At 38.4% G+C, this 22,094-nt stretch overlaps 1 protein-coding gene across 5 annotated transcripts in view; it reads left to right on the top strand.

The window, feature by feature from the left end:
• Positions 1-22,094, top strand: part of CDK14 (cyclin dependent kinase 14) — a 328,023-nt gene that overhangs the window by 269,323 nt on the left and 36,606 nt on the right. The window contains exon 15 of one of the 5 annotated variants that reach the window (XR_010609906.1): positions 11,097-11,177. The exons of 3 other annotated variants lie outside the window; for them this stretch is intronic. The gene's annotated coding sequence lies outside the window, so the exon portion shown is untranslated. Of the gene's footprint in view, positions 1-11,096; positions 11,178-17,713; positions 18,346-22,094 lie in introns of those variants that run through there. One more of the 5 variants, XM_065666399.1, reaches the window with a different exon arrangement.

Here is a 22,094-nt window from a genome sequence, read left to right as displayed (position 1 = left end):
GCCTGACAGGCAGCAGCTATTGAAAAACTGAAATGAATAGATTTCAGTCTTGACAGCCTGCTTCAATTTTTGCACAAGCTCTTCACCAGAAAACCATTTAAGATTTTCTAATGTCAGAAATGAGGCTGCCTCAGAGCAGTCTGTTTACATCTTTATTGACAAGCTAATCCCTACTTTTTCCTGGGGCTGTGTCCCTGCAGACATCTCTTCAACCTTGTCTGTTCTAACGTGACATCATCCGTCTAAAGCAAATTTAGAATGTGCCCAACTGTGCTGGAGATCTTTTGTGTGGAAGCTTACATACAGAATCTTATTTCTCATGTGCATAGTCTGTTGCTTCCAAACAAATGTAATTTTTCATTTGAACAATATGCAGTAGAAAGTTTGTATTTGCAAAAAGCATATAAAATAGCACAAAAGAGAATTGTTTGATCATTCTTAGTGAATATTTAATCAGGTACAGATGACTTTTCAAAATTTTGTATGTAAGCTGAAAGAGAGGGCCATGTGTACCTTTGACGTACATCACTGTGCTGTTATGGCTGCTCAACCACAGCTGTAATACAGAATAGCGCCTTTTGTTGTATAAGATCTGGAGCCACTTAGCAAATGTTATGTTGTGACATGCATATATTATTGATAACAGTTTTCCATCATGGCTTGGGACTCTGTTGTGTTGGGTGCTTACAGTGCAATAAAACATCAGTCCCTGGTTGTCGTATTTGACTTGAGATGTAAGACAGGGAGCAGCAGATAATACTGGAAGAGTATTAGTACCAAACAGAAGTCCTCTTACTTGTGCAATGTAGAGAGCTGGAGATTAATGACATGAAACTAGAACAGAGGGAGAGGTACAAGAAATGTTGACATGGAAACTGGACCTGGGTGAAGAACTGTTAGGATGGGTAGAAACCTTTAAAAGGATGAGACCAGCAAGAAGAGGAAATAAAAGTCTGTGTGGAGAGTGAAAGGAGTTGGGGAAAGAGACTGCAGTTTTCCATGTGAAAAGTAGGTGTAGTGAAGGCTTAATCTGAATAGCAGGTGGCTGTGATTTTAAGCAGTAGAGTGGTGCCTGGAAAGTTGGGCGTTCAGTCGGTAAAACAGATGAGATACGAACAGAGGCAGTGATTCTAGCAGAAGAGTAGAATCACAGTAAGCAGGAGAGTAGCATTAAGGAAGGGGTATTTATTAAGATATGCTCTTAAAGTCTCCATTCACAAGGGTCAGTGAAGCAAAAAGATGCATGAAAAGTGAAAAGAAAGATGACAATAGCTCTCCAGCACCGTGAAGTTAACAGGTGAGACAAGCAGTGTCAGGAATGGAGGCAAACTGTACAAGCTGTTAAAATGTCAACAAGCCAAATCAATAACATCACAGATAACTGGGGATAAAGGAAATTTAGAAGGTGCCAATATTGCAAGGAAATAGATCAGATTATGAAAGAAACAGAGGCAAATAAATACTTACAGCTTGTCTCCTGGACAAGACAGGTACATACGTGTTTTACCCATCTTCTTGAGTTGACTTAAATAATGCATAAATAGATATGGTGAGGTAGCTAGAAAGGGATGGAATTTTGAAGTGTTCCAATATCCTTCAGAAAGCTGTGAAAGAGAAAAAAAATGTTGGTACTTTTTGTGCAAATCATCTGATATATGTGGAGGAGAATGGTTCTATTTTTTACGTATTTTATATATTTTTAATCATTTATACGTTGTAAATGAATTTATTAGAAGACACACACAAAAAACCCAAAACAAGGAACCATCTTCAACCAACTCCAGAACATAGACAGTGCTGAAGGAAATTCTGGTTTTGTGTGTTGTGGTTGGTCTTCCTTCCAAGTGTCCTTAATTTCCTTTTTCAGGGCAGAATAGGAAATAAAATTGAAAGTGCCAGCAAAGAAGTTGTGCCAAATCTTGCTGTGATAATTTAAGAAATTATCGCCTCCTGCTGTTCTCTCCATAAGCTTGCCAGATGCTACTGCCCTGATAGGACTCCCACTGAGTTAAATCCACCTTTCTCTAGGGTTTGGAAAGCAAAGAGACTGGGCTTTGCACAGAAATGTCTGATACATGGGCAGACATCATTATCTGCCAACTTTGGAAGCAGCAATTTCTGGCAGATTGGTGAAGGAGGGGAATTAAAGGCAGTATCTTTGTAAATGGTTCCGCTGTCATTTGGTAGAGCTCATCTGCTACCCTCAGAATTAGCTGCAAGGAGCAGCTGAAGAAATAGGTGCATTTCTGAGGATTTCTACTATGTTTAAAATATTGTAGTCCTTCAGCTGCCTGTCTGCAGCATAGCTGCTTACAAATCCAAAAAACTCCTTGAAATAGCGGTAACCTAGGACATGTTTCTGAAAACCTAGATAATCCCTGTCAGGCTCCGACTACTAATAGGGTCTTTGTGGACTACAATGTGTCATTGTCTTGGGCTCCAAGAGAGAGACAACACATTATTTCAGTGCCCACGGGGAAAGAGCTGACATTTAAAGTTACCAAGGTCAACGTTGAGACTGCTCCCTACTGGAGAAAATTAGCAAATATGTGGTAATGAGCTCCATTTCACACAGAAGAACCTGTCAGCAATGAATTAGAAGGGGCCTTTGGGGGAGAAGGAAATCTTTAAGCTGTATCAAAGCATCTGTAAAGCTTTGTGATAATGTGAAGCATTTTTATTTTGTGCCTGATGGTTTTCACTGGTATTTTTTTCCCAATGGGCAGGAAGCATCTCTGTGAAAGCAGTCCCTATCTCTACATATATTTTTAAGATACATTGTATACTGTATTCGCCCGTCTCTACAGATACCGTTTTATCAAGGCAAGAATGGACCATAAGAAACTTTAGAGGTGTTTTCCTTTGGCCAGTGGAATACATGGCTAGAGTTTGTTCCCCTCTGGAGAAGGATGAGTCAAATTGTAACTGGAAAGACAAGGCATTACCTGATACCAGATAGCACGGGATGTTTTCTCATAGTGATTTATAATCCCTGGTTCCCATTGGTGGACCAGAGACACGAGATGTGTTTCTGGCCTATTGTCTGCTTCCTGGAGCCGGCAGGGACAGCTTCATTCAGGATGGTAACACCATATGCTTTTAAAGTATTTAACCTGTATTACCATAATGAGATCCCCTGGCTTTCTAAATCTCTTTGACACTTCACTGGAGCAAAACAAAAAGTGGTCTTTATTTGGATTGCTTCACCACACACACATGCATCCAAGCAATCCTGAATTTCAATCACAGGGTGCTGTATTCTTTCTTCTGTGTCCATTTAAGCCAGCAACGGACACCAGCCCAGCCAATCGAAGGGACAATGGCGTCATTCGGGTCAGCTCAGCTGCGTAAAACAGAATAAAGCTGAAGAGGTGACAGTTGCCACTACAATGGCAAAAAGTGCTAGGTACCAATATCGTTGCTTCTGGCCAGGGATGTTCAGCAGCACAGAATCGTTACATAAAATTCTCTGCTAGCTAGAGATCTGACTGTTGTCACATCGCAATCCGAATAGTTTCATTTTTGTTTGTCGTCTTCAGTTTTACATTTACAAATTGTGTAAGAGTGCCTCTTCAGCACTGCTGTGTGGGAACATACTTGTTGCCTGCTTTGCCCTAGTCTAGCCGCAGGGAAGCTATAGTCCAGCAGTGTAGTATGTGTCCAGCATTCGGTATTGAAAAGTCATTCTCATTTCACTACTCCTCTGCATTTATTCTGTCCTGGGTATTCCAGTGTTGCTGAATCACCATGGAAGACCTTATACTGTGCTTCTAAGTCTGCATTTCTCCAGCTTCAGGGAATAAAACTGTAGTAATTACAGTGGAGAAAGGTCTGCATAAAAGAGAAAATCTGGACTGAGTTACTGTATGTCAGCCAGATTTTGTCATTGTTGATTTAATCAAAAGCTGAAAGTAGCTAGTGATGCTTTCTAGGTGTGAGAGCTTGAAATTCAGTGTAAATCTGTCTTGGGAGAGAAAAGCAGAGCTGTAAAAGCACAGCAATTAACAGTTTCAGGTTTTTTAAGTGCACTTTTTTTTTTAATGGATGTATTCAAATGGATGTTTATAAACAGTCATTGTGCTGTTGCAGTTGAAAAGATGGAGGCCTAAGCACTGAAGATGGGAGGTTTAAATTGCTCTTGCATCTTTTAGTGCTAGACAATGTCTGTACATGAATGCTGAGGGTCAGTTTAATTATTTAACTAATACTGGATTTGCATAAATTGGCTTTTGTGAAAAGGCTAATAAGATGCAGTTGTGGTAGGCAGCTGAAAGCAATTTGGGTTGGAGTCCAGTAATGACACTACTAAACGGCACTGAAATTGTAACATCAATTTTGTAAAATATTACATTAGTACTAAGCTGTGAAACATAACTGCAGAATCCAAGGTATTTTTTGGCTTTCTAATACTTCTGGTGGCATTATTTTCATATGTTAACCACATAAAGGTTTTATGAGACTGTTCCAGCTGTGCTTTATTTGATATCAAAAAGAGGAAGATCATCACACTGATAGAATATGCCCTAAATTTCACACACAAGGGAAAAACCCCAGGCATTGGACTTTGTTTTCCTCTTGATATCTAAGAACTTATCTTACTCCTGTTAGTCTAAACAAGAGTTATAGACAGAATTTTGTCCTCTATTCAGCCATAAAGAAAATCCCTCTGTATTCAACAGTCTGTGTGCAGAGGATTGAAATGGACTGAGCAAATAGTTGGCCAGTACAAGGCTGTCTTCATATGAACTACCTGTCTCACTTGAGTTACCCATGGGGACTAAGGATGGAGCAACTGTCCATACAGGAGGTCGTCAGGTCTCCCAGTGTGCCAGAGTAAAAGGAACCCACCACCCACTCAAGGTGTTCGTGGGACTTTTAATGGTGTTCTTGTGTCAGTACTGTAATAGCTCACTCTTTCTGAAGTCATGTGAAATACATTGTCACTAAATTGTGCTCAGTGCAAGTATTATACACGCAGTCTTATGGCTTTTGTGATAAAAGTGCTTATTCAGAGTTCGTAACCTAATGCATGGAAGTATGGAAAACAAACTGGTAAATGGCACCTTGTGATCTCGCTCAGCTAGCTTAACACCAGTGCTGAAAGCATTCTGATCCATAGACTAAAGACCATCTACTCCTGGCAATAAGTAGATGTAATAAGTAAGCATGGACAGGATTTCCAAAATTGTGGACAGAATTCTGTGAGGAGAGTAGTTTGCAAGTTTCTTTAGGGATGAAGGAAAAAGGATGAAAGAAAAGAAGTAGGACAGAGAAGGAAAGCCTTCATAACTATTGTTACATAGTGTACTTGGTAGGACAAGTATTTCAAACCTCCATGGCTAGGAGCCATTGATGTCTTCCTTGCAATTATATTCTCCATGTTATTCTGTGTGAAATTAGTGGCTACATACTCATAGGCATGATTTTTTTTTTTAAAGTTGCAATGTTTAATGGCCACATCAGCTGCAGAGCTGGCAGAAGGAAAAAGAAGCATTACTACAATCATGGATAACTTTTGTCAAGGGACAATATCATATTTTCTTATAGCGTCACATAGTCTGGAGCCTATTTTCAATTCATTTCTAATGCATGATAACTTGCCTTCAGCACTGTGAAGATTAATCTTCAAATAATTTTTAGTGTAGAGGTTTTTAATTTAACAGTCACTTATGCTGTAGGAAGATATTAGTGATATTTGCATGAATGCATGTGCTCAGTTGCAGCGCAGCTTATCTGTCTTTCCAGTTTGTTTGTTCTTAAATTTAGGAGACAGAAGGGGGAACCCTTCAGTGCCAGAACTGCACTATATTGTATTATTAATATTAGGATAGCAAGCAATTCCCACTAGACAGTCTTTGTGGTCCGTTGATGCTTTAAGAAGTGTCTAGGCATGAAAGGCTGTTTGAGTTGCAGTGGGCTGATAGTCCGGGATGACATTTGAATGCAGAGAGGACAGTGTATAAATGACAATGACTGGGAGGGAGGCAAAAGCGGGTCTAAACTCTCCCTATTCTTCCATGGACAGTCACCTCTCCTTTAGGATTATTTCTTCACGTGACTCCTCAGTTAGGCTTTGTCTAGGAGGAAAAGTGGAACCACTGAAGGGGAGAAACTGAGGTTTCTAGACAAAGCAGAGGCTTCCAGTGCTGACACACAGCCCGTAACCCAGAGAGACAGCAAAGCTAATGAGAGGCACTGCCTCTCAGGCATCATTTGCAGCATTCAGAATTAACAGAACATTTTACTTTCAGCCAAATTGTAAACAAAAAATTAATTTTAATAATGCCATATACCGGAATTGTTTCCGTGGAGAGTCAGCTTTGTGTTGCTGTTTTGAGCCTGTAGTTTACATTGCCTGATTCTCTATGAAACAAAGAAACTAAACCAGCCACTGCAAAATTGGCTCTGAAGGCAGCACCCATTAAAGTAGATGTGTGCTGAATACTCCTAGGAGTGGGGAGATTTTGCCTAAAAAAGCAGCAATAGTTTACAGCTCTGTTAATAAAAATATATCAATTTATTATGCCCCATAAGCTGAGGGTGGATGGTTTCCCACATGCTCCTGTTGTTAATTGCTATGAAAAGTCTGAGGAGGAAAACCCACAAATTCGGGAAAAAAATAATAAATTCTCCAATGAAAATATGTAATATAGGAGAATAACACTGGAACAGTATCTTTGGATATTTTAAGACCTGGAAACAGAATTGGGTATTTCCCTAGTTTTGTGGTGGTGTTATAAATTAGTAATGTTGATATGGACCATATATGTATTTTGATTTAGTAATTATGGGTGATCATTCTCTGCAATCAGTACCTAGCTGTTCTGTACAGCCATTTCTCTGTCTTTTGACACAGATACAAGAACTGGTTGTGCATGATGTTTTCTGGCATATAATGATACAGTCACAGCACATAATGTCATGGTATACACTTTTTTATTTATATTTATACCCTGAAATTTTTATTGTACAATTGCTTTCAATACCTCTCTTGTTCAGTATGTGCATTGCATGTGCATTGCAGACTTGTTAGCTTACAGTCCACCTACTAAATTTGATTAAGAGCAAAACTAGTTATCTCAAAGCAAAGAATATCTACACAATTAAATTTCTGCTTGAGTGCTTGAAAGATTCAGCAGTAAGTAATCTGTCACATCATAAAACGAACAAAATCAAAACAACTGAGTCATTGTTATGATTCTGCTTGGTTTCAGCCCACAAAGTCACATCTAGGCTATGTAGATACTGTATTTGTTGTTTTATGTATATCTGTGTGCAGACACTTGTAAATACAGAGGTGTAAATGTTGCCAGCATTTAAATTAGGTTAAAAATGCTATTTATGGCTTGCATCAACAACAACAACAAAAAAAAATCATAATCATCCCTGGGTGAAGACACTCATTTAACGAGCTTACAGCTGCTAATTAATTCTGTAAGGAACACCACTTGGCAGAGCAGAATTGTGAAGTTTGCATATTGATGGTGGCAAGGAAAAGTATGTTTTCTATTTATATGGTAAAATTAACTTGTGCTCTTCAGAAAATGGTACATCTCGGAGGTATTGCTCTCAAAACGATCTCAGGGTGGAGAGAAATCAGTAATAACAGCACAAGGCATCCAGTTCTGTCCTAATTTTCCCACCAGTTTTTCAATGTTTCAGCCGCCTCAGAGACTTAAAGTACTCTCAGTAGCTAGCTGCAGAGGCTGCCTGCTTGCCTACTCCATCACTCTCTCACTAGCTTTCTCTCTTGCTCCTCTTCTCTTGCTCTCCCTTTTTTTTCCCCTTCCTGCCTTGGGAGTGACTGTGAAGATCATTTGCTGGCATGATTGGCAGGTTAGAGGATTCGATCAGATGAGTTCCTCTTAGAGCAGGTCAAAAAGGCTAGTTAGCAGGAGCTGTCGAAAAATGCCAGCAGCATTCGAAATGGGAAATGTCATGACTTCGAGGCAGGGGGTGCCACCTGGAACAGAAAGCCCCCAGCTCATTAGCAAGTTTCAGGATGCAAGCTTAACTGGAGGGAGCAGAGGAGGAAAGATAATACCCAATAGGGAAAATTATTGTGAAGTGGAATTGATTTCATGTATAATTTGTTTATCACTAGAGGGGACAAATGCTGTCCTCCTGACATGTGCGGAGGAGTGTGGACTATGAATGAAGCAACTTAGCATAATCTGCAGGTTGAGCTCTGGATTTAAAGAACACCAACTTCTTTCTTCCGAACTGTGGAAATGATCAAGTCGTGTTGTATTAATTAAACCTGACATACTCTCAAATGGTTTATCTGAGCAGTTTTAGCAATTTAACATAACGTGGTAGATATGAGCTGCATTCATTATTAACAGGGGTCAGTATTTTGTTTTCTGGATGCAGTGGGTTGGGGTTTTTTTTTTTGCAAGCTGCTGTTGTAAAAATACGTGTTTCTGTTGCAAGTTGCATTGTAACAGAGTTCATTTTTAATGCTTAGTCAGACTGCATAAAATCCGAATGCAATTTCAGTTGCATGATATCATATCGGGAAAAGCTACATACCCTTAGAAAGTATGGATTCAAAAATAAATAAAGTGTTTAGGTTTAGTATAAAATTTAATCTAAAATGAAGACTACAGGGTCTTCTGCCTGTCATGTACTTAAAGAATGCTTATATAGAATATCAGCATTAAAAAATGCTTATTCTTCTCCAAGACATTTTGTAGTGGTAAAATTACAGGCAAACTCTTTGTCCCAGGCAGTTTAGCTAGCCCCTGGCTGTTAATGTTACTAACCACTCCTTTGCTTCTCTGGTCTGTATTTTTATATAAAAGGCATATTTCATATCAGTAGAAATGAACTGCATAGCTTTTTTTCTCCCCTATAGGTTTTTTTCAGAAATGTTAAGAAAATAACATGGAATCATGGAGTCTTTTATCATGGTATCTTTGTGAGGCTCTGAGTTTAGCTTTGCTCTTCCTGAAGACGATGGGAGAATACCATAGACTTCAATGGGAGTAGGGCTGGCTCCCTTATCAAAACTAACGTAGACACAACAATACCATCTCAGGCTGAGTAAATGAGATTTAAAGGCTGCAAGCTGTTCCTGAAGAACTATTTTGCAAGCTGTATCTCTTCTTGTTAAGGAATTTAATCTTTTATATATTAAACATATACTTCTCTCAGAAGTTTGCAGCTCATGCTTAAACAGTCTCTTGGTTGAATGCTGAGGAATGTTTGCTTAGTGTTCAAATCCTTGAAGATTTTTTTTTTCAGCTTTCATTTTCTTCCATCCATCAAAGTTTTAAAGTTGGTAATGGGGTAGCCAGGGTTTGCTTTATTGAGTAACCACAGGCTGCTGAATTTCCCTTTCTCCACCTAATGTGAATCAGAATCAGATTTTTTTTAAAAGGACTTCCTTAATCACTATATTTATACAGAGACTTAGGCATGTTTTCTGGTTTTGATTTCATATCAAAAGCTCAGCATTAACAGTCTGCTACTTTAGCAAAAAGAAGAGTTGCTAAAGCACAGTAAACACAGACGTTCTTCACCTCCCAGATAACTTTTTAGTGAAAAGTTCTTTCAGATAGGCACTGGGAATGTTGGCTGCCATGGTCTGCGCTAATGAATGCACAGGCTCAGTCCTTTGCAGAGCGCAATAAAGAGACCAGAATATCCAAATAGAAACATCATCTATGGGGATCCCATGGAAGAATTTTTCCCACCTTGGATAGCTCTCCAGATGCGCGACTACTATTTAAGTAAAAAATTGGAAATGAGTTTGAAAAGCTCAGAAGGTAATTCGTCACCTGATGTCTGCTCTGGTGCTTTCTTTGGGGAAGTGATATACATATAAAATATTTGAATAGAGTTTGAAAACTCATTTCTAGCAGGACAGACCTTTAACCCTGAGACATCTTTAAGGAATCTGTGGTGGCTTGAGTATCTATCTGCAACTGGCAGCAGCTGCTTGGACATGAGCAGAAGGATGTTTTGGCTAGGAAGGGGGGCAAATGCAGATGAGCTCTTTCCTAGGACTGTGTGTGACACAGATTAGTGACTTGTGTATGTCTTAGGTTCATGACCAAAGAAGTTAACACTCAGAATTTAAAATAAATTGGTTAGACAACTATCATTTCCCACATACCTAAGTTTTCTGTCAAGTAAAAAACGTGTAGCCTGAAACATAGGAAACAATTTAACTCCTCATTCCTTTTTTTAACCATAAAACTTTTGGTTTTCTTTTCAAAACTGGCGCAGTGTTTCCTTAGCTTCTAGGAACTTCATAATCCAAATGAAGACTAGTAGCCAGGAAGGAATTAGTAAATGCCTTACTGTCTCTCAGGCTTACTGTTCCTGCAGTGGTTTGTCATTCACTCAAATCCTGACTTCTCTATCCTAAATGAATCCTGTTTTGTTCCATGTCTCTCTAGGGAAGATTAGACAGGAGCAGTGAGTGGGAGAATTACATATTCATCATCAGATACGTATATCGTTTCTCCCCCAAATTTCTGAGAAATCACTAGCATTTGCTAGTGTGCATTCTGCAAAGTTACCCATCTTTGTGAATCACTTTTCAGTTCAGAAGAAGCTCTAACACATGGTCCATATTTCATATCTGACTGCTTTTGTCATTACTTGTGTGTAAAAACATTTGCTCTATGAATTGTCTTTGCCTTTGGAGGGGGGAATGGGATATGTAGAAAGTGTTTTTAAAATCCAATGAGGCCTGAGGTCATCTAAACAGCTCTATGTAATGTGAGCAACTGTTGATGAAATGTGGTTCAATCAGTAACATTTCAACTTTTGTTTTATGTATTATATTTCAAATTAAATAGGGCAGCATAAAACAATCCATAAGTTGAATCTAGGACTGGGTCATGTAACTTTTTTAGTGTGTGTCTGTAGCCCTTGACTTTGATGTCATTCACTTTTTAATCTTCTTTTCCATCTGTGTTGTTAACCGTAGCTTGCAGTAAACTGATACCTCTCTCTCAAAATCCTTTTCTAAGACTTTGCCTCACCACTTCTTTTTTCTTTTTTTTTTTTTTTTTTTTTCACTTAGTCCTACCCCTGCATTAAATATTTCACAAGCTGTTTACATATCTTACTAAATCTTTCAGGAGGTATGTTTAGATAGATCGAGGCACATTGAAGATTTCTTGATCTGAGCCCGTCAAAATCCTTGACCAGGAACTTTATGCGTAAGTCTTGATTTTGATTTTCTTAGCAGATGGACCATTGCCTTTGGATCATTAACCCTTGCCATTTTTCCTCCGAGAGCTTAAAAGCTGAGATTTTCTGAATTTTCAAGTCTTGCTCTCTTGACTTGCTCTCTTGTGTATGCTATACTCCTCACTCCCCAGAATCATCTCCAAACCTCACATTTTTCTGGGAAACTACTGTATGAGCTTGTTTGACATCAAAAGTAGGAGTATTATTAAGTCACAGTATAGCTTATGTCACCAGACGGCAGGACACAGACATCTCTCCTTCTGCCAGACTCATAAATGCAGGGTAGACAAACTGCAGCTTGCCTTGGGATTTAGAAAGATGTTTGAAATGAGCAGATGATTTAGAAATCTAATTCTGTTTCTGTGAGTTACTGTGGAAGGCAGAGAGTAAACACAACTCAGTCTGAATGCATGGGTCCTCATAGAAGCATGAGATAGAAAAAAGCATCTCCAGCTGCAGAACTGGAAGAAGCAATGCTGCTCAAGAGCTGCTAGAACACTGAGGGCAAAAAAGGAGGAGCTCCACCAGGTGAAATCTGCAAAGCTTCTTATCTATGTGGTGTTTCTCACCTATTTTATTTGCATGAAAACAAGCATATTTTCTTGCTTGTGGAAGCATCAAAACTTTCAGTTTATGTCTGTTGAGGGAAGCTTTTACATGATGTTCCCCTCCAATTTCTGTTGTTAATCCATTGTATGTTGTGATCACAATAATGCACAGAAATTAAACAAAAACACCCCCCAAACCTCATCCTCAAAGAAAACCAGAATTCGTGACCATGATGATAAAATAGTTCATTAAGATTTCCAGCAACGGCTTGTCAGCTTGGCTCTTAGTGTTTTGCCTGGCATTCCAAACCACATTGATCCACAAATTTGAAATAGGTTAGAAATAAAAGGAGGGGGAAAGGATTTTAACATTTTACCCAGCTTACTCTTAAACATTAATATTAATTCTTCAAAAGGCTGGTTGCACTCTAGTGTTTAAAGAACAACAAAAAAATCAAAGTCTTTTTATTCTAAAATATTCTACAAGTTTAAGCAAATGTAATATAAGAGAATGTGCTAAAGGTAGGCGGATGCTACTAAAAAGAGAAACCAGAATCATTAATATATGAATGGAATTAAAATGCATTTTTCCACGAACTTGTTGTCTGAAGCTTTGCGCTTTTTCTCCTGTATCTTTTCTTTTGTTTATTAACTTTATTTCTTACATTAAGCCTGAAACCTGTAATATAAATTCTGTAGATCGTGGATTTTACTCGCCTTGCTCTTGGAAGGTCCTACCGCATTTTGTGTCTCTGGAAAAATGCTGTATAATAAGGAGCCTCAGTGCTGTGTTTGGCCCTTCTGGCGCAGCTGTGGAATTTGTCAACACACACACACAGAGCCCTGTCATGGCTTCATTGCAAAAGCTGGTGATTTCTTTGCTGCTAGTGCATAACCAAGTGGAAGGGAGATGGGAATGTGAAGAGATTTAGCTTTGTTGTCATTTGCTTTTGTATATGGACTATGCACATTCATGATGGATAGGTAAGTCCTGTAAGTCCCAAACTTTCTGAAAGGCAATGAAATTCCAGCAGATACAAAGTCAGTAAGTAAATGGAAAGTGCTGTCAGCTTTTTCTTTTTTTAAGCTAAACCAGAAAACAGATAAGGGGAGACATGAGGTCACATTTTGCCTTTTAAGCTAAATAATCTACGTCAGCTTCCCAAGGTTTTCAATCTCAACAGCAATATACATGGTCTGTTTATAGGGCTGGATCCATCATACCTTATTCCTGTGAGAACCCCCACTGCGTGCAGTGGGTCATGGTCTGTGCATGTGTTGTGGGGAGCGGGGGAAGAGTCATGTGTAAAGTGCATTACATCTGCATAACTTTTGAAGATTTTAGGCTGGTTAAATACATATGTTGTGGTGCTAATGGAAACAGATCACTTATCACTATATCTAAGGAATTAGAAATGTATATTCATGACTCCCTGTTACCCAAATAGGATGTCCATCATTCTGCATTAATGACATAGCTTTATTCTACTCATTTCATTTTTCTTTATGTTTTACCCAGCTGAATAGCTCAGTGCTGCCATGGGGTCCTGTATCGTATGGCAGACTTTGCCTTTTGAACTGCCTACATCACAGTTCTCTGCAGCTCCCTATCTCTACCGTCATTCCTTTTCTTTACTCTAAATGTTTCCAGGGAGGAGGAAAAGAAAGAAAAGATTTAAAAAAAAAAAAAAAGGAGGGGAAGTCTGCTGTGGAAAAATAAAAGTTTAAAAGAAAACCAGAATGAATGCTTCACTTGTTGGCTTTTAGCACAATTACCATACCTTAGGAAATATGCAGGGAATAGTTAATTATGACTAAATGAGCTCCTTTTAGAGTTCATGGCAGGCCCCAGCATCCAACTGTCAGTGTTGTGAAAGACTGAATTGGAAGGCTGGTCTCCCTGTCAGCCGGTAGGATGGTCTCCCAGAGTAAAATAGACAGTGAAAAGATAGCTGGGTTAGAGTAGCCTCAACAAGGGAAACACGTATAGCATTTGCATACTTCTCCTGCAAAGGGGGTTTAATCCAAAGAAAGGAGGAGATTTTGGTATTGTCAGCCAAGCCTTTGTTCAGGGTGAAGAGCAGAAGGAAATCTGATGAAGGGGCCTTTCTGAAGCCCTTGCTCACAGACTGGAGGTTGTTCTAGTAAAGTTATATACTTTGGGATTGTTTACATTCTATTGTCTGTTTGAAGATCTTCTAAACTGAAAGACTCAAAGTATTCCTGTTTGCTAACACAAAAGCAGGGAACTTGTGTGGTAAAAATTACTTACACTGCAAAACTGAACAAGCTCTTTTCATTATCTGCACAAAATACCCTGAAGTTCCTTTCTTGGTGTAGACAAAGTTCCCTGATACTTCTCAGCCGAACTCATATATCACAAAATTTTTTCAGACTAAGAAAAAAAGCAGAATTATGTTCTCAAAGTGGAGAGAGCAGAAAAATCAGATACCCTTTGGGCTTAGCGCAGTCAAATTCTTACCGCCTCCTCCAAAACAGTTCTTTGTTAAGCAAATAGAGGGTTTCCTGCCAACTAAAAACAGTGGTTTGAAATTCAGTTGGGGTGAAAGATTGTGCCTCTACTAAGATCTCTTACGCACTTTCTGATTTTTTTCTCACCTGAGAGATGAGCCAGGCGCCCCAAACTAAATCTCTTCTTGTAGATAATCAGCAGCAGACCAATCCATTCCTTAGAACTTTTCCAGATAAACTAAGTGATTTGTGTTTCAAAAACAAAGCCCGTTTAACAGTACTGGCAGGCAAATTACTCTCCTTGGATTGACTTACCCACTTATTGTGTATATTACCACCTTCAAAGGTTTTCACATGGGAGAAAGTGCATTGTCTCAGGGATATGGTTAATATTTAGGGACCAAATAGGCGATCTAACAGGCTATCACCTGAAATAGATGGCTTTTGCTTTTTGTTGATGTAATTTTTGAATGCTTTCCATAGTCTTAATGATTCTAGACAGTATTTAATTGTTTACGTGGATCACAATAAAGATCTCATTATTGTGGAAATAGTTTATGTAATATTATAAAATTTATTCTATAAAAATTGCTGTACATACTTAATATCTTTTTATCGTCAGAGTTATTGTAAAGCAACAAATGTTTCCCTGTACTGTTTTGTGAGTATAAGGGCCAGCAAAGTCCTTGCTTGAATGTAGCTTGGATTTTCTGTAATAAAAGTAAGTAGTATCTTTAAGGCTTGATCAAATTCTGGGAAAGAAGATGAAGCAAATTCTAAGATTCTGAAGAACATGAGGTTGTATATATCTGTATGGATATATTTGTGCTCACTCTGCAGTTGTTTAATAGTTATAACTAAGGAAAAAAGTAAAATCTTCTTATATGAAGAAACGACTGCACGTAGAATGGAATTTGGCTCTCAGTTGTACATGCTGTGATTTGTTTAGGCTTTCTTTTTTTAACCTCAGATGCTTTCCTATGCTCTCTGAGAGACAGGCATTGGTGCTTCAGCTCAGTTTTTATTCAGCTATGATAAATGTGAATCATTAAATATTTAATCATCTATTGGCCTTGTTTGCTCCCACGTGGTTGTCGTAAAATCTCACAGAAACACCAGGCAGAAGGAACTCTGCTAGGAATGGGCTATAGGACACCAGGGCACCTCTGGTCTTTAGAGTGTCGATGCAACCTAAAAATCAAGTGCCAGAAAGACGAGATGGTTGATGGAAAATGTGCTGTATCCAGTTGCTTGCTGAACATTATCTACCATCTGGACTCAGGAAAAGCCTAAATGAATTTCAGCATCTGTCTTTCTCTCCCACCCTAGAGAAAACTGGAAGTGGAAATCAAATTTTGGCCAAAATGTACGCTGTCACTGAATGTGCAGTTCACACCTTCTTTTCTTAGATTAATTTATTCCTTAGAATGTTTACATTTTTCCAGCTGGTGTGAGTAATAGAAAATAAAGTACAGTGTGTTATGAGGGTTATTTACCAAATGGTATTTATTACTGGGAAGCATAGCAGTGCTATCCGTAAAGTAGTTTTTGACTGCCTACAGAGACAAATCGACAGCTTGAATCCAACCTAGGCATAACGTAGTATGCAATTTCAAAACAGTTACTTTTATATTAACTCATAAGTTTTTATTGCTTCATAAGAAAATGATAACATCCTCCTACAGTTCTTACCTCCTCAAGGAAATAAATTCATGTGACTTTCTCACATGCTGGCCCTCTTTGTGCAGCCTTCATTGGTTATAAAGAACTCGTACTACAAAACACAGTGCTAGGAAAACAAAGGGTGGACTGCGGTAGTAATAAACACGTCATTTAAACCTTACAGGAAAATGAATGTGGTTTGTTCAAACATCCCTTCTAAAGAATAGCTAATATTTTAGTAACACAAAGGGAGAGATAGATAGATATTTTAATGCTGGGCTATTCCTGGGCTCTGTTCCCACTGAAGGCAGCAGTAGCTGCACATACAGAGCCAGAGGGCTGGCATCTTGAATAGCATCTAACATGGAGCTGAACAGCTTTAAAAAATAGGAACCAGGCTCACTCCAATGCTTACAGTCGGTGTGTAGTGAAGTAATCTTTTCACTTTTCATCTCTCCCTTTTTGTTTTGCAGTAACGGTGCAATCTCCAATTAAAAATTACCCTTTGTTAGCAGTACTCAGTGATGCTTCATCCCAGTTTGCGTTTTTCCTGTGAGAAGCGTGTCAGAATTTGGGGGGACTAAATATACTCCTTTGTTGGCGAGCTTGTCAAGCACCGCACTGTGTTCGCTTTCCCACCAGGAAGGTCAGGCCGCTGGGGGGCCGCTCTATTTTCTGAAATGATCCCTACTGTCTGTCCATGCTGTCTGACAGATTGAAACAGTTGTCTGTGTCACTGCTTTCAATGCTTTTTAAATGCCTCACTTTCCATGAAAGACATAAAATATGTAGGCAATGGGAGGGGGGAGGGGGGGAATGAAAAAGGAACTGTACTTTTCCTTGTGTAAAGAAGTATTGGGGTTTGTTTCCTAAAGGAAACTTAATTTTGTTTAAAATATGTTTATAAGCTGACTCAGAGAAAAGAAAAAGAGTTGAACTGGAAGAACGGATAAGTCAGGGCTTACGGATTCTATTTCTGAAACCTTGTTTTAAAATGAGGGTAATAAAATTATTAAACACACACTCATTCAGTAGCTGAAGTGAAATTATAAGTTTTCTTTGTTCACTTATATTTCAGTTTAATGTATTTTGATCTGAGGTATGTATAAAGCCTGAAGAAATTGGTACTGTGCTGAGCCTTCAGTACTCTCCAGATAATTGAACTAATTAAATCTTTACCAACATTAACACAACTCCAGCATTCCTTGGACAGTGGTTAATTATTGCATGAACATGGCAAGCTTAAACTAAACAGATGAAAATAGAGTCCTGTGGAATGGGTATTGAGTTTATTCGTTATTCATCTTTTGATAAAGTTTAATTAAAACTGCCTCTCTCCATTGTGGTGAGAATGAATGTGCTTGTTTTCTTAGTGAAAGCCAAATTATTCACTTCAGCCATGGTTCAATAATCAAAGCCTTTGCAAAGTTTTGGGTTATATTGTAGCTGTGGAGATATAATTGCTGCAATTCTCTATGAAGGCTTTATCTTTTTATTACGCTTTCTGGTTTTATGTATTTATGTATTTATTTATTTCAAAATAAAACTAGAGCATCCATTTGCTGATTTTTAATGTGCTTTAAGAAGAGCATTTTTATAAACAGGGAGCAAAATGTTGAAAATAAAATTCAAAATGAAAGGTTTTTTTATAACTGGAATGCAAAGATTATTTTAGAACCAAATCTAAAGTCTAGTCTTTTAGAGTCATTCAAGTAAAATTTAACCATATATCATAAGTTGTCCTTATAAACTGTTGAATATTAATAAACAGTAGGGTGGTTATGGTGACTCACTTTGCTTATACAGTGGCTAATCACTCCTAGGCAAAAACTGTTGAAAGAAGCAGTGCCAGCTCATAATGTTAGAAGATACGAAGTTGTCAAGTTGCTAGAGCCACCTAACCCTGTGTATGAAGTGCAAACTGTAGCACCCGTGATATGATGACGAAAACAAATCCTTGGAAACGGCGTGAAATTTTGAGCAAGAGCAGTGGGGTCAACTGAAAGAAAATGAATGAGAAGAGCTTCTGACCAAGTTTGCATGCAGGCAGACTGGTGTCACGTGTGTTGCCACAGACTTGCCTTTCCACTTGGAAAGCTGTAAGCTGTAGAACCAGGCTTCAACTTTTAAGTATAAGCTCCTCTTGAAAATGCACATGCAAATGACACAGCAGGTAGGAGATGGATCAGTGTTCAATTACGAAAAAGTTTACCACTCTCCTTTCATACAGTTCTGCAAGTGACTTAGATGAACCACCAAAAGGCCATCAGAAGAGCGGCGCAATTTTATTTGTATTCTGGTTGCTCATTGTGTTGTGTTTTGGAATGACATCCTGGTAGAACCTTGATTTCCTGTCAGATTTCTGCTTTCCTGTTTTTCCCAGTTTCACTTTCTGTGGTTTCCCATAAGCAACTCTGACATTGTTCTGTCTTGGTCTTGCATTGTCACGAGGGGATTCCAGGCTGACACAGTGGTTTTGATTTAAGGTAGGAAAAAATGCTTGCTTTATGTCTTCTTTATTTTTTTTTAATTTCATGGGTTGTTTCTCTTACAGTGAATTTAACTGTGTAATAAAAAAATGAAGACTATAAGTCAAATCCTGTGCCAAAGGAGAAAATAGTCTGAGCAAGCAGTCTCTGGAACCATGGGGTTGGACTTAATTGGTGATACTGACTGCCATTTGAGTGATAGTCAGCAGCATGCTTGGTGCGTGTCAAATGAATCCAGAGCTATTGGGAGGCACCAGCCAAAGGAACATCTGCTGGGAAGTTGTAGTCAGATCTACAGAAATGTGTTACCCATGCTTTTTGTCATGAAGTGATAGAATTTGTGTCCCAGCTGACCTCTGTAAAGATTTCTGTAAGTACAGCCATTTAGTGAGGCTTTACACTCAAGATTTGCTCTGTTCTATTTCTTGAGGTATGGGAATGGTCTGGAAGAGGGGGAAGACTGTGTGTTGGTTAGCCTTGCCTTCAGTGCCTTGCATGTAGTCAGCACTATTCTAATGGTAAAAGCTGTATTCTACTTTCCTGTTGACAGAGTAGCAAAGTCGTTACAAGCCCCTCCGAAATATGTTAAATTAGGTCATCTCTGAGACCAGACATTCCCTTTCAGTTTTCCTCTAAATAGACCTTTTCTGTTTTGTGAAATCTATTTTGATTTGGCATAAAGAAATTAGATATGGCAGAACTGTTATCTTAGTTCCTTTCTGCTACATTTTTCTTTTCAAAGCATTAGAAGCCTGTTACTGTATGAAATAGGTTTCTTAATTATTTTAAGGGCTTTAATGTTTCTTGGCATGAATTTAACTCTGTTAGAAATTCTCTGTTTATTGCACATACTGATTTTCCAGCATTTACTACAGTTAGGCTGTGGTCTTGGAGATGGAGTCTGTCTGCTCCTGCTTTCCCAGCAGCACAAATTTGATCTGGATCAAGAATGGACACCTGATCTAGTTTATGGAGAGTATAGTGGTTCCATGCTGGTTACTGGGGAATCACCATAAAGCCTGCTGGTTCAAGGCAAACCCTCCAGATTGTTTTTTTTTTTATCAGATTGAAACAACAGAGTTAGTTAGATTGTACTGAGTCAGCATGATTTTCACTTGGTCATAGGAGCTTTAAAGCTGGTTTTGTAGCCTTGTCACACATGCTTCTGTCAATCAGATTTTCCTAAACTCTTAACTGAAAAATTATCTTCTAATACTTGGTTACATTAAGATAATTTTGCTGGGTAATTTATGGTGATAATAATGTTGAATCAGATAGGATAAAATTGATGTCCTGGAAATAAGAAAGAGTTCCTGGATGAGGTTGCTGAGAAAAACTGCTTGCTCAAGAGATTGTAATCTAATCTGAATGGATTGGAAGATTTGAAAATACCCTCTTTAAATGTGACTAGATTGTTGCATGTTAATTATTTATTAATTCATGTGGGTTAATACCCATTAGCATTTTTTAATATGGGCTATACTGCACTCTGACAGCTTTGCGTAACATTGCTACAGATGTCTTAATTTAGCGAGATTCTTAAGCACTTGGCCGATACCAGCCAGTCATCAAAAAGTGCAGAAATGTATTTATTAAGAAGTTTTCCAGCCCTCTCCAAGTAGCCATTAGGCGATGTGTGCCTTCTGTGGTGCAAGTGGACAGACTGCACTATCATGACTTTAGACTGCATTAATTTATTTTGACATAATGTGTTTTTTTTCTATTCTTCTTTTTCAAACTATGAGACCTCCTTCATGTTTCTTAAAATTGCTGTGTAAGCAAGAATAGTTCTGCTTGCTTCCTTGCTTTCTTAGTTGGCACAAAATCTACAGGATTGCAGAAAGGCGATTTCCCTAAAAGCAGGCCCATGTATAATTTACAGGGCTACCACAAAGAAGTCCTAATGACTTACACATACATGACTATTATAAGCTTGCCTCCAGCCACCGCATTTACATGGTAGTAAGTTGTCATCTTTATGCTATCAACTACTATGTGATCCAATTTAATCTCATGTTTTCTTTTCTTTATAGTTACTATGTCATAATGATCAGTCCTTGTATTCACTGTCAACTTTGTTATTCCCCCTTCTCAGGAAGTTCTTCCTTATCTGCAGAATGTGGCTGGTCACTTGCCTGAAGTGGAGAATAAGGTTTTGACATCACAGTATTTAAAAGTTTGCCACATTTCTGCCTCTAAAACTTTAGGGCTTTCATTAGGAATGTGGTCTGTGTTATCAAAGAGCAATCTCATTATTTTACATTTATCTCAAGATGTGTCTCCCCTAGCTCAGAACAAGGCTAAGTTCAGGTATGCTAAGTACCATGCAATCATATATTAAATAATATTCTTTCATGCAAAGATCTCAGGCCATGTGTTCAGCTTTGCAGACTGCCACCCCCCTCTGCATAAAATCTGCTTTTATTCACGTAGCTGGCTGGCCTTTCCATATGGGATTTGTACTTGCCTGTTCAATGATACTTACATGCTCCAGTCATATTAATTTGTAGATCAGAGTCTTGAGTAATTATTGAATTGCTGTATCTTGTAAGAAATTCTAGGTGTCTTGTGTAGACAGGAAAATAGCATATAGATAAAAAAAGAATATTGCTTTAGGATATAATATTAATTAATACACAGTTGCAGAAAACCCCATGAATGCATATTATTAATGGAATTTACATTATTATGAAGAACTAAAAACTGGGAGAGAAGTAACTACCATTTGCTGAATTTTCTGAACTCCAAGTATTTGAACAATGTGACAAAAATATAACCAAATGAAGAACTTTTTTTTGTCTAGAAAGTACGCTTTTAGGTCTTTACTCCCTTCCTCATCTCCTTCAGTGAAGGGAGTGAAGGTCTATGCTGATGCAAAGAAGAACTGCTGTGATGAGCTGGGGAGGTGACCAAGGGGAATAATTTGGCCCATTTCTTGTGAATGCTTTCAGAAATGCCCATGTATCTATAGAAGACAAGGTAGCCCAGACTGTTTTAACTGCTGTGTTAAAGGCTGTGTTCTCTGTTTTAACTATATTGGACTTGATCCTCTAAACAACAAAAAAGTGAGTGAGGCCATGTTAGAAAGGTTCAAGAACCATAAGCCAATAACAAAGAAAGATATATACAAAGATGAGTAAAAACAGAATACACAAGCATACTTCTGATTAACTCACTGCAAAGATACTGACTCCATTGCCTCTAGCCTTTATTATTGTAGATATTCCAGTCTTCACCCCCGAGTGTTATGTGATGGGCAGCTGACCACTAAGATAATCCTAAAAAGCTTTCAAATTCAGGATGCTTCAGGTAAGTTTTTCCCTGAGAAAATATCCAGAATTCTTGGTAGTCAGACTGAGGGGTAGTCTTGCCAGTTATGCACAGAGCATTGCTGGAAAGGGAAATAAGAAAAAGTAAAAGAAAGGTCCCATTCAAGCAAAGACACATTCATTCATGGAAGAGCTGGCTAGTCCCGAATGAGCTGGCATGTGGGAACTAGTACATGGTAACATGCAACTATCTCTAATTGCCATCACCCACCACAAAGGGGCAGAATCTATTAGAGATAAGCAAATGTAACAACAAAAAAAGGCATAGAAACAAAAATGACCTTGTGATAAACTCAGATGCAGAGTAGGCCTTACCAAAGGAATTGGGCAAAATAGCCTCTCAAATTCTGAAGCAGAGAAGACATGATTCCTTGGAGGCTGTTTGA

The sequence above is a fragment of the Lathamus discolor genome, chromosome 2, assembly GCF_037157495.1.
Source record: "Lathamus discolor isolate bLatDis1 chromosome 2, bLatDis1.hap1, whole genome shotgun sequence".
Lineage (NCBI taxonomy): Eukaryota > Metazoa > Chordata > Aves > Psittaciformes > Psittacidae > Lathamus > Lathamus discolor.
This window is presented reverse-complemented; position numbering and strand designations above follow the sequence as displayed.